We start from the raw sequence: 11,380 nt of genomic DNA on the forward strand, positions 1-11,380 counted from the left end.
AAGCTCTTAAGCTCTCAATGACAAACAAGCCAAAATATATATAATTCAATTAAAGTAATAAATTTTTAATGATCCGGGGCATTGCATCACCCGGGCCAATAACTAGTTCATCATTATTTGTTCGATCAGACTCTTAGGAATTAGGAGTATAGCAACTTTCGCTGTACTGCTAGATATCTAATTCATTTTGTGTATAGTAGGAAAATTGAAAGTTTAATTACAAAAACGTACGTATAGACGTATAGTACTTTGTTTTTTCCTTTGCAAATGAGGAAAAATTCCAAAGATAAAAAGAAAATAAACAACAACCTAATCAAACTAGTCTAGGCAGGAGGTATGAGCCGTGGGAAAGCCACGCCCCTTACATCTTCCTCCAAAATCCTACCAAGTTCCAAAGGAACACTACCTAGGATAATAAGACCAGTAGATTGATCCACTCCCCGATTAGCTAGCCAATCCGCGGCTAGGTTCCCCTCGCGAAAAACATGAACCACCTTCACTTCCCAATCGGTTTCATTTATTAACGAACGACATGAATTAATGAAGTGAGCACACTCACCACTGCTTAAAGCATCAGAATTCATAGCTTGCACACATGCTAGATTATCAAGTTGGATCACGAGTTTGCTTATATGCAAATTCCGTGCTAGCTCAATGCCTCTTTTCAGAGCCATAGCTTCAGCTCGATAGGCAGAACAGCGTCCATAGTTCATTGAAATTGCTGAGATAAATCTGCCCATGCTGTCTCGGATGATAGCTCCTCCACCAGCCTGCCCTGGAGACCCTTTAGCTGCTCCATCAGAGTTGAGAACGTACCACCCTGCTGGTGGATAAGTCCACGCAATGCACCTCTCTTGCTTACTGGAATTAGTGCTCTGAAATTAACTCCTTCCTCTCCAAAAAGGCTTCTTGAATTTTCTTCAAATCGAACCTTTAAGTATAGTACTTTGTATATGACAAGTTGTTTGATTGACACAAAATAGTTAAAATGGGATGAAATAAAACCTTCACAGAAGTAAAAATATCCCTCTTGGTTGGTTACAATTCTCATGAAATTAAATAAAAACTAGTTATTGGCCTGGGCGATGCCCCGGGTCATTATAAATTTATTACTTTAATCGAACTTTAATATACACTAGGGCAGCCAACGCGCGCGTTGCGCGCAGAATGGCTAGTCTTTGCAACTTAATTTTACTTGTCTTGTGTTTGCACTTCACATGGAGGAATAAAAAACTGGCAAAGGAATATACTACCTCTGGTTCAATTTATTCGCAACAAAAGAATATTTTATGTTTCACAAATAATACCCCTTTGTTGCGAGTACATTGAACCGGAGGTAGTATTTCTATTGCTTAGGCATTGTTTGTTTGTAGTCGTGTTAAGTTGAATGTTATGTGTGAAATATCTCGTATATTGAAAAAAAATCTTTATTTTACTATTTGTATATGGTGATTCTTTTAATTGAAATACTATGTAGAGTCACTGTAGAATATAATTCTTAGGTTTTTCAATGATAATGCAGAAAAGGAACAAATGTTAGAATTGTTGTTTGTTTATTTTCACAGTGTTGATATTAGCATTACTTAATTGTGGTGTACAATACGAAATAGAAAAAGAATCATCAATGATGAAACCGAAACGACCAATTCCTAATCCACCACAGAGGCTAACAATATTAAACGACCGCTATATATTGGTATTGTCAAATTTTTTTTTTTGCCACAATTTGATTTGGGAATTTTGGGAAGGTGGTGAACAAAGATGTGGAATTTAGTACTTGGAAATGGCAATGATAGTGTGGAGAGAGAAAGTTAAAAGCTTTCAAGAGATGGAGCCATGGAGAGGAGGAGAGAAAGCTCAAATGTGTAAGAAAATGTAGACGGGTAAGAACAATTTGAAGTTGGACTGTTGGAGTACAAAATTACAAATAAGGGTACAAAGGTAAAATACATTTTGAAGGGTAAATAGGAGTACAAAGGTAAAATAATATTTTGAAGGGTATAAAAGTCCGTGCACTATTCATAAGAACAACTTCTACTTTTTATAAGGTAGGTAGGTATATACATATATATATATATATATATATATACATATATATATATATACATATATATATATATATATATATATATATATATATATATATAATTACAATTTTATGAGTTAATGCACAAAAAAATGGATTAATGTTTAATTTCTTACAAACTTTATTACTGTATTATGTAATTATGTAATTATTAGGATTTACCGTCCAATTCAAGGGAAATTGTTATGCATATGAAGAGTTTATCAATTAAACTCAACACTAATACATGAAAGTTAATGCATAAAGTTTTTCAATAATTAATGATATGATATGATTTGGCGACGACACATCATATGCCAAATGGCAAAATTGTTGACACATGGCAAAACATCATGTCTGGCCATCAGTTTTAATATATATATATATTGATTGATATTGATATTGATATTGATGTCCAAGTATCAGCATAACTATATTTCATAGGACTTTTGTATTATATATACATCCGTACCAATATTGATTACATAGTTTTATTAATTTTTTTGTAAGGAGAAAAACCCTAATAAACACATTTTTCACACATTAGCCAATCTAGCTACACAATCAAACCGAGGTAAGGGAATTTCCTTCTTAAATTAGTAAAATTTGAAATTAATATGAGGCAGGTAAAAAATGAACATGTTTGAACTTTTTTGAAAATACATTGGCAATGGACTTGTAAATTTTTAATGTAACATGAATGCTTGTGAGTAATAACATCATAATACAAATTTGACCATAATTCTTTATCGGGGCTTAGCCCCTCGTTTGCATAAAAGAAATAAAGTGAAAAAACAATAGTAGCATAGCATCTTTTGTAATGGAATACCCATAAATTTTTTTTTTGAAATGAAATAATTAGAGTTTTTTTTTTTTGGATTTTTTAGAAAATAACACCACAAAAATCACATAAATTTGATTATAACACCACAAATTTTAATTTTTTTTTTATTATAACACCATAAAAAAACCCAAAAAATTGATTTTACCATCACTTAACTTTTCCATCAAAAAAACCGTTAGTAGGCCCCATATTGTACACGTGTCAATCATTTATTGGATTAAAAAAAGAAAAATAAAAAAAAACAAAAACAAAAACAAAAAGAACCCTCAATTAGAGCTGTACATGGACGGTCAACTCGCTAAGCTTGCCCAACTCGTCCCGCAAAATAAGCGGGCTTGGACAACCATTTTGGAAAAAATTGAAAATTTGGGCGGGCTAGGCCCGGCCCGTTAATATAAATGGGCGGACATGGACAAGACAATATGTACAATGGGCTAGCCCGCCCAGCCCGATTATTTCAAAAACTAATAGTTTAATGATTTTTAGTTAGTTGATTATGTAGTATATTTTAGAAAATAAATACAAAGAGATTATATTGGACTCCAAGCTATTACTAGCTACAACTATTTATTTCAATTTTATATTTTATCATTATACTTGTATTAAAAAAAGTTCATTCTTTCCTATTTTTCACTAACATATGTCACAAGTTAAATATGTTTTTTTTTTCTAATATCATTAGTGATCAAGAAATTTTTAAGATAACTAAATCAAAATAATATTAACATAAGTAAATGATAAAGGAAAAATTGTCAAAAATAATACAAACTTTAAGCGGTCCGCTAAAACCAAGTCAATCTTTTAATTATTTCTAAATAATACAAACTTTGAGGGATATTCGCTTTAAACAAATTATTTTACCTACGACTTATTTAGCCGGTTATTTTATTTTATTTTATTTTTTTATCTTATAAAGTTGTTAAATAGTTTTAAAAAAAATAATACAATGTCACATGTTTCATATAATTTGTTCATGAGGTAACTAATCGGTTTTAACTTGTTTAAAGCGGATACCCCTCAAAGTTTGTATTATTCAAAAATAATTAAAAGTTTGACTTATTTTTGGCGGACTGCTCCAAGTTTGTATTATTTTTAACAATTAAAGATTAATAAGTGTTAGATATATGTAAAACAAATATTTTAGGCCCGTGAGCTCGTAGGGAAGCCCTTCCTGTTAATAGAGCGGGCTTGGACAATTTATCAAGCCCACATAAAAGTGATCGGGTTAGCTACAATAAGCCCGTTGGACAACAAATGAAGTATAGGCCCTGCCCATTTATGATCACCTCTACCTAAAATCTAATCCAGCCACCACTGGCGCGGATTCCCACCGCCGTCAACACTGACCCAGCCTCCACCGCTGCCACCCAATCCCAGCCGACCACCCTTGACAGATGAAACCAGCCAACCGATAACCATCAACAAGTTGAAACAAGCCCAACCGTACCCTAACCTGATAGCCTCAGCCCCGAATTGGTTTCTGGGCATGGGTTTGGGTTAAGGTGAGGGTGAGAGTGAGAGGAGTAGGGAGGTTTGTGGGTTTGGGTATGGGTGTAGGTTGGAGTTTCGGTGGTTCGACGACGGTGTGGGTTGGGGTTTCGGCCGATTTAGGTTAGTGTTACGGCGGATCGACGACGGTTTCCGTAGGCGTCGTTTGAAGGGCGCCTACATTAAGCATGTGTGAATATGCTTGGGACTCATAGGAAGTGGGAATTGACATATACGATTAGGGACAAGGAAATTAGGGAGCCGCCAACAAGTTTTTAAGGAATTTGTAAACCGTTCACAGATCATAAAAGGCAACCACGAATAAAGGGACAACGATAGGCAACAATGATTGACCCATGAAGGTTACACCCCATTCATAATCCATGAGATTACTAACTCCATATGGTTCGGAACCACGAAAGGAGGATCGGGGATGATGGTACGAAGTGAGTCATGGAGTCACATTTGCCTGTATTGGCCTCTACTCGATTCTTATAGTGAAAAGTGATTCCTGCAATCTCAAAGGCATACAAACAAAGATTCAATTTGCTCCAAACTATTATTAGGCTAAATTGGTTGAATATTAATGCAACATATATTTCTAAGATATTGTGATCACTTGATTAAACAACAAGATTAAAAGGAACCTAAACCAATTGTCCAAATTATCTTATTAGGCGTGATTTTCAATTACATATTCCCTTTAACATGCAATATGGTGATCATACCAATAATAGAAAAAAAATTAATATTGAAAGAAATTTAACAATAAATTGCTAGTCAAATCAAATATAAATAAACCTAATCATGATACTAGCAATATTAAAATAAGAGTAATTAAGTGAATCAATTACTCACTTTCCGCGTTTTCTTGAATTGCTACATCATGAATAAACTGTTAGTACTTCAATAAAAAAATATAAATCAAATTGAAACAATTAAATTAAAGTAGAGTTGATTTAATTTGGTCCAAACCCTCAGTTAATTATACCTTTCACGCCTTGGTTTAAGTATAGAACTTTGGGTATTGTATGAACTCCTTGGAGTGCTTAATTAGGGGAAGTATTTTGAGAGAATAGGGTAGCTAGTATTTAGGCTAAAGAGGGAGAAGAGAATTATTTTGATGATCAATCTTGTTGATGATTGAAAAAGGGGAGATATGACCTCTATTTATAGAGAAAAAAGAAGGGTCGAAAAAACAAGATAAGATCCGAATTAAATCGGAATAAAACTCGATAGACAACAGTTTTACGGTTTTTGTTTTTATCATATCTTTTGATCCAGAAATCGGAATAAGATAACTAAGATATCGTTGGAAAGCTCTTGAAGTTTACTTTCTAACCCAATTAGAATAAGATTAAAATATTTTGTAGAAATAAAGATATGGCCGAAATAGTAAGACGGTGTCAGTTTTGAATAGAGTTTGATATTTTATTCATATCTTTTCCGTTATAGCTCGGAATTAATATTATAATATATCATTGAAAAGATAATTTCAAGGGATATACAACCATATAAGATTTGGATAGAAAAAATATGAGGCACGGAAATCATATTTGACTATCTTTGAACGTCTTTCAATTCGAATAGAATTAGGACTTTCAAAAAAAGGAGTTTTATTCAATTTCAAACTATTTAATCTTATCTTTTCAAAAAGGATTATTAAGATATTTTAGAAACTTATAGAAGCTTCTAATTAATCCTAATTGGTTTAGGAATGAGATTAAATAATTTGGACCCTCCACATGATCATTGGGTCGTAGGTAAGTTGGACTTAGGTTCGGTTTGGACTCAGTTTAATATTTTGAACATAACTTATTTGTTATAACTCGGATTTGGGCTTATAATATATCGTTGGAAAGCTCTTTTCAAGAACCACCAAAATATTTAATCATTGGACACAAATTATGGACCAAAATAAAATGGACTAAACGTTTTTATAAAAAGGACACGAAATGATTGATTTCAAAGGACACGAAATGAATTATTTTGGGTTTAAAGGCATGAAAAGAGGAAAATAAGTGACGGTTTGGGGAAATGGGCTAGGAATTGGTTTGTTTATGAAATGTATATATGGATTTAAGAACTTCAAAGATTAAATACTCAATCCGACCAATAATGGCGGTGAAAGGTTGTTCATCATCGGGTTTGGTTTTGGGGAGACATTTTTAGGTGTCTACAGTTTCGAAGGCTCGGAGGTTCAGGGGCTGGGTATAGATGAAGGCGGATTGGCGATGGTTTCGGAGGGGCGGTGGTTTAGGGGCTAGTATGGGTGACGGTAGATTGACGACTATTTCGGAGGCTCAGGGGTTCTAGGGCTCGACGGGTGATAACCGGCGCCGGTGGTGGAGGTGCCTGAAGGCTGGGTTAGCATTTTAGGGTTTTTTTTTTATTATTTTTCTTTTTTAAATTTTTTTTTCTATCCAGTAGATGATTGACACATGTACTGTGTGGGACCGACTTAACGGTTTTTTTGGATGGTAAAGTTAAGTGATGGTGAAACCAAATTTTTTGTTTTTTTTTTGTTTTTTTTGTGGTGTTATAATAAAATTTATTTATTTATTTTTTATTTTGTGGTGTTATAATCAAAATTTGAGTTATTTTGTGGTGTTATTTTCTAATTTATTTATTTATTTTTTTAAAAAATAAACTTCAATCCTTGTTCATAGAAACACAGATCTTCAAACAATGGCATGATATTAATAAGCGTAAATGTTAACAAAATATTGACAGTTAAGGAAGAGAAAATGAGAAAGATTAGGTTGGAACAAGTGATAAAAAAGTGATGACATTGGTGAAGAGAAGAGAAGAAGAGTTGAGTAGGATGCATGGTGGAACCGTGGAAGTACCAATTGTTTAAAGGAATAATGTAAACTAATAATCCCACCTTTAGTCGGTCTTCCACAAACAATCCCACCTTTTGAAATTCCAGAAATAATCCCACCTTTGATAGGGATCTTCCACTAACAATCCCTTTGACCTACAACCTGTTAAACAGGTTAAAAAAAATTCCCTTTATTTTTAAAACTTAATCTCTTCTACGACCACCAGCCACCACCGTGGTCACCCCAACCCTCACCCTTTACCGCCACCTCCATCCATTAGGCCACTACGAAACCCCCAACCACGCCGAAATACCATCACCACCCCCAAAACCCGAGCCTCACTCAAATTACACCACCCACAACCTCGAAAACACCACTGACTGCCCCCGAAAACACCATCCACAGCCCCAAAAACACTATCAAAAGCCCCCAAAAACACCACCCACAGCCCCGAAAACACCACCCACAACCCCAAAAACACCATCCACAGCCCCGAAAACACCCACAACCCCGAAAACACCACTGACAGCTCCAAAATAAACACCATCCACAGCCCCCAAAACCACTAACACCCCCGAAACACCGCCCACAGCCCCAAAAACACCAATGATAACCCCGAAAACACCACCCACAGCCCCAAATAACTCCTCTTGGCCCTAAAAACTCAACCCTTAGCCTGAAAAACTCCATAAAAACCACCCCATGAAACCCACCTATACAAAACCCACCACCCCCACAAAACCCACGCCTACAGCCCCACAAAACCCAAGTACCACCCCGACGAAATCCCACCCCCACGAAAAATCTCAAAACTCCGTGTGTTCGAATTACATCATCATTGAACTCCGGGATTATGCGAAATTGATGGTTGTGGAAGGGGTGTGCGATTGGTGGTGTTTTCAGGGTGGTGGTTGCCGGAGAATGCAAGGGCGGGGATGGGGAGAGGAGTGCAGTGGCAGGCTGGGCTAGTGGCGGGGCTGGGGGTTTTCTTCTTTATTTTTTTTAATTAGATTTGTTTTTTTTAATTATTAAAAATCGGACTAAACCTATTAAAAACCTACACGTGTCTTTTAACTTAAGAAAATTGGTTACCAGATCAATCCAACCGGTCAGGGATTGTTAATGGAAGATAGGGGCAAAAGGTGGGATTATTTTTGGAATTTCAAAAGGTGGGATTGTTTGTGGAAGACCGACTAAAGGTGGGATTATTAGTTTACATTTTTCCAATAAATTCAACATCAGAGTTGTAACCATTGTTGTTTGTGGTTGTTGTATAGCATTTTGATTTTTTTATATACTGCATTTGCAACTTGAAAGTATACTATTTGAACGCACATTTGTTCTAGAATTTACAACATTTTATTTTTGTATATGCAATCTTACTTCTCTTCGAACTCTCAATAAGTTATATTGTACTGTGGACTATGTGTCAATGTCTATGATTTTACTAAAAAGCCTGGCCTATTTGTATTGATATCGTATGTTTCTCCTTAGTATTAATTATTACCTCTATTCTCATTATATATAAAGAAACTAATCTGTCTTATGATACAAATTATTGAAATAACAAATTTAACAAATTATTAATAGAATAAAAGGATTACAAACCCAAAAATAGCCAAAAATCTAATTAAGGATATGTTATATAAATCAAGGTTATAAAGAAAAAGGAGAAATAATTGATGAATAAAAAAAATAAAAACTTATTTTTATATTTTGAAAGTTAGTGTATGAACTTATTAAAACTTATCTAAGATTATATTAACAATTTTATTTTTTTGGAAATATAATGATTAATATTTTTGAACTAAAAACATCTTAAAATGGTGATAATTACTATCTTTAATGTTGAAATAAAGTCGAATCATAATCTATTAAATCAATTTTTGATCAATTATAAATTCCAATTTAATGTTTGGTTCCTTGTTATTAGAGTCGATTTGGTTATATTTATGTTAATATTGTATTTATGTTAATTTTATCTTGTTAGGAGTTTTAGGCTAATTAGGTTTCCTATTGTATTGTCTATATATATGTGATTATATGTGATTATTATCAATGCAAAGGCTAAGCCGTTTTCTCTAATATTTCTTGAGTTTAACATGGTATCACAGGAAGAATTTTTTCTAGAGAGAGAAAGAGCGCATGGTATTTGCTCAAGCGCGTGAGCTTGGGCAGCCATGGCAGTGGGTACACGGACTCAATCTTCCTCGGAAATTGTTAAGAATAAACATAAATACACTCAGAAACATAAGAATGTGAAGGAAAACAAGGAAAAAGGCAATAATTGTGCTTTAATGGTGGATGGATGTGTAGACCCAGAAATCGAAAAGTTCATGGAGGATCAAATTCTTTCACCGGAAGCATCAATGGGGGATTTTGAACAACGGGAAAGGGTTAGACAGACATTTTCGGACTGGGTTAGTGCAATTAAAGCTAGCTCGAAGATCAAATAGAACATGCAAGGTAACCCAGATTTTTAACCCTCTGTTTTTCATGCAAAATCTGCTTCTAAGAATTTGCAAAGTAATTTTGATGATGTAGTTGAGTTGCATGATGATATAATTACTGAGAATAATGTTGTTGATGCTAATTCAAATGTTAATAGCATTAAAATTGATATGGATGATATTCAAGAAGAAATTGATTTTTGGAATTCATCAATTGTTTGCTATATTTGTGGGGCAAATCCTCCAATTTCTGTGGTGGAAGGGTTTTTTAGGCGAATCTGGAGGAATTTGGGGGTTGATAAAGTAGCCATGAAAGACAAGGGTATCTTCATATAGTTAGATTCTTAACAATGGAAAACAAGGATAAGGTTCTACTAGGGCCTAGAATTTTTTTCGATAACAACCTTGTCTTCTTGAAACCTTGGGACCCAGATATGACAATCTCGCAGGAGGAATTTAAGATCATCCCAGTTTGGATTCAGATACAGAATCTGGATTTGAAGTATTGGGGGGAGAAATCCTTGAGAAAGATTGTTGGTAATGTGGGAAATTGGGTGAAGATGGATCAAGCCACTGTTAAGAGAGAAAAATTGCAAAATATGCTAGGGTAATGCTAGAAGTGGGGTAGACCAGTCATTACCAAATAGCATAAGTTTTGTGAATGAGAAAGATTGTGAAGTGGTGATCAATCTGAAGTATGAATGGAGGCCAGTATTATGTACTTTGTGCAAGAAACTGGGGCATACAGCTGAGGCCTGTAAAGGTAAGAAGAAGAAAATATGGGTTCCAAAGGATAAGAAGAAGATTATGGAGCCAAAGCCAAAGACAGGCAAACTAGTTACTGAGAAGGTCATTCCAGTTGAACGGGAACAGGACAAAGAAGTTGAGTTCTAGGGAGTGATAAAATCTGCAAGGAAGTCACATGAATCTGCTTCAAAAGTAGTAATCAGTAATACTTTTGCTGCTCTGGAGAACTGTGATGATGACAGGGTGCAGGACAGACTAGAGCTACTTCTGGATGATGATGCAGGGAAGACCATTGTTGCAGAGGTTAGAAAGACCTCTGATAGCAATGGATAGAATTGTAGCTTGGAATGTAATGGGAGCCAACTTGACCAGCAAGCATAAAAAGATTAAGCAATTTCTGGTTGCTTAAAATTGTGGTTTAGTTAGGCTCCTGGAGACAAAAGTGAAGTCTCAAAATATGGGAAACCTGTATTTAGGGGTTTTTTATGGCTGGAATTTCACTTGTAATAATAGTGTTGTAGATAAAGGGAGGATAGTGGTTGCTTGGAAATCTCAATCCTTTGATGTGAACATCATAATGTGTTCTAGTAAGCTTATTCACTGTATTGTGAATCCTAAAGGAATGTCTAAGGGTTTTCACTGTACCTTTATATATGCCTATAACACTAAAGCTGAAAGGGATGTGTTATGGAATGATCTCAGAATTCTAAGTGGGAAGATTGATGAGGCATGGATTGCTTTGGGGGATTTCAATTGTGTCTTGGAAGTGGATGAGAGAATTGGGGCTGCTGTAACTATGAATGAGATTGCAGACTTTAGAAATTGTGTTGATGACTGTAATTTGTATGATATGAAATATGGGGGTAATCACTTTACCTGGAACAATAAACAAGAAGGAGCAGCAAGAGTTTTTTCAAAGATAGATAGGGGTATGGTGAATGATAAATGGACTGATATGTTC

This window comes from Chenopodium quinoa, unplaced genomic scaffold (assembly GCF_001683475.1).
Source record: "Chenopodium quinoa cultivar QQ74 unplaced genomic scaffold, ASM168347v1, whole genome shotgun sequence".
Taxonomy (NCBI): domain Eukaryota; kingdom Viridiplantae; phylum Streptophyta; class Magnoliopsida; order Caryophyllales; family Amaranthaceae; genus Chenopodium; species Chenopodium quinoa.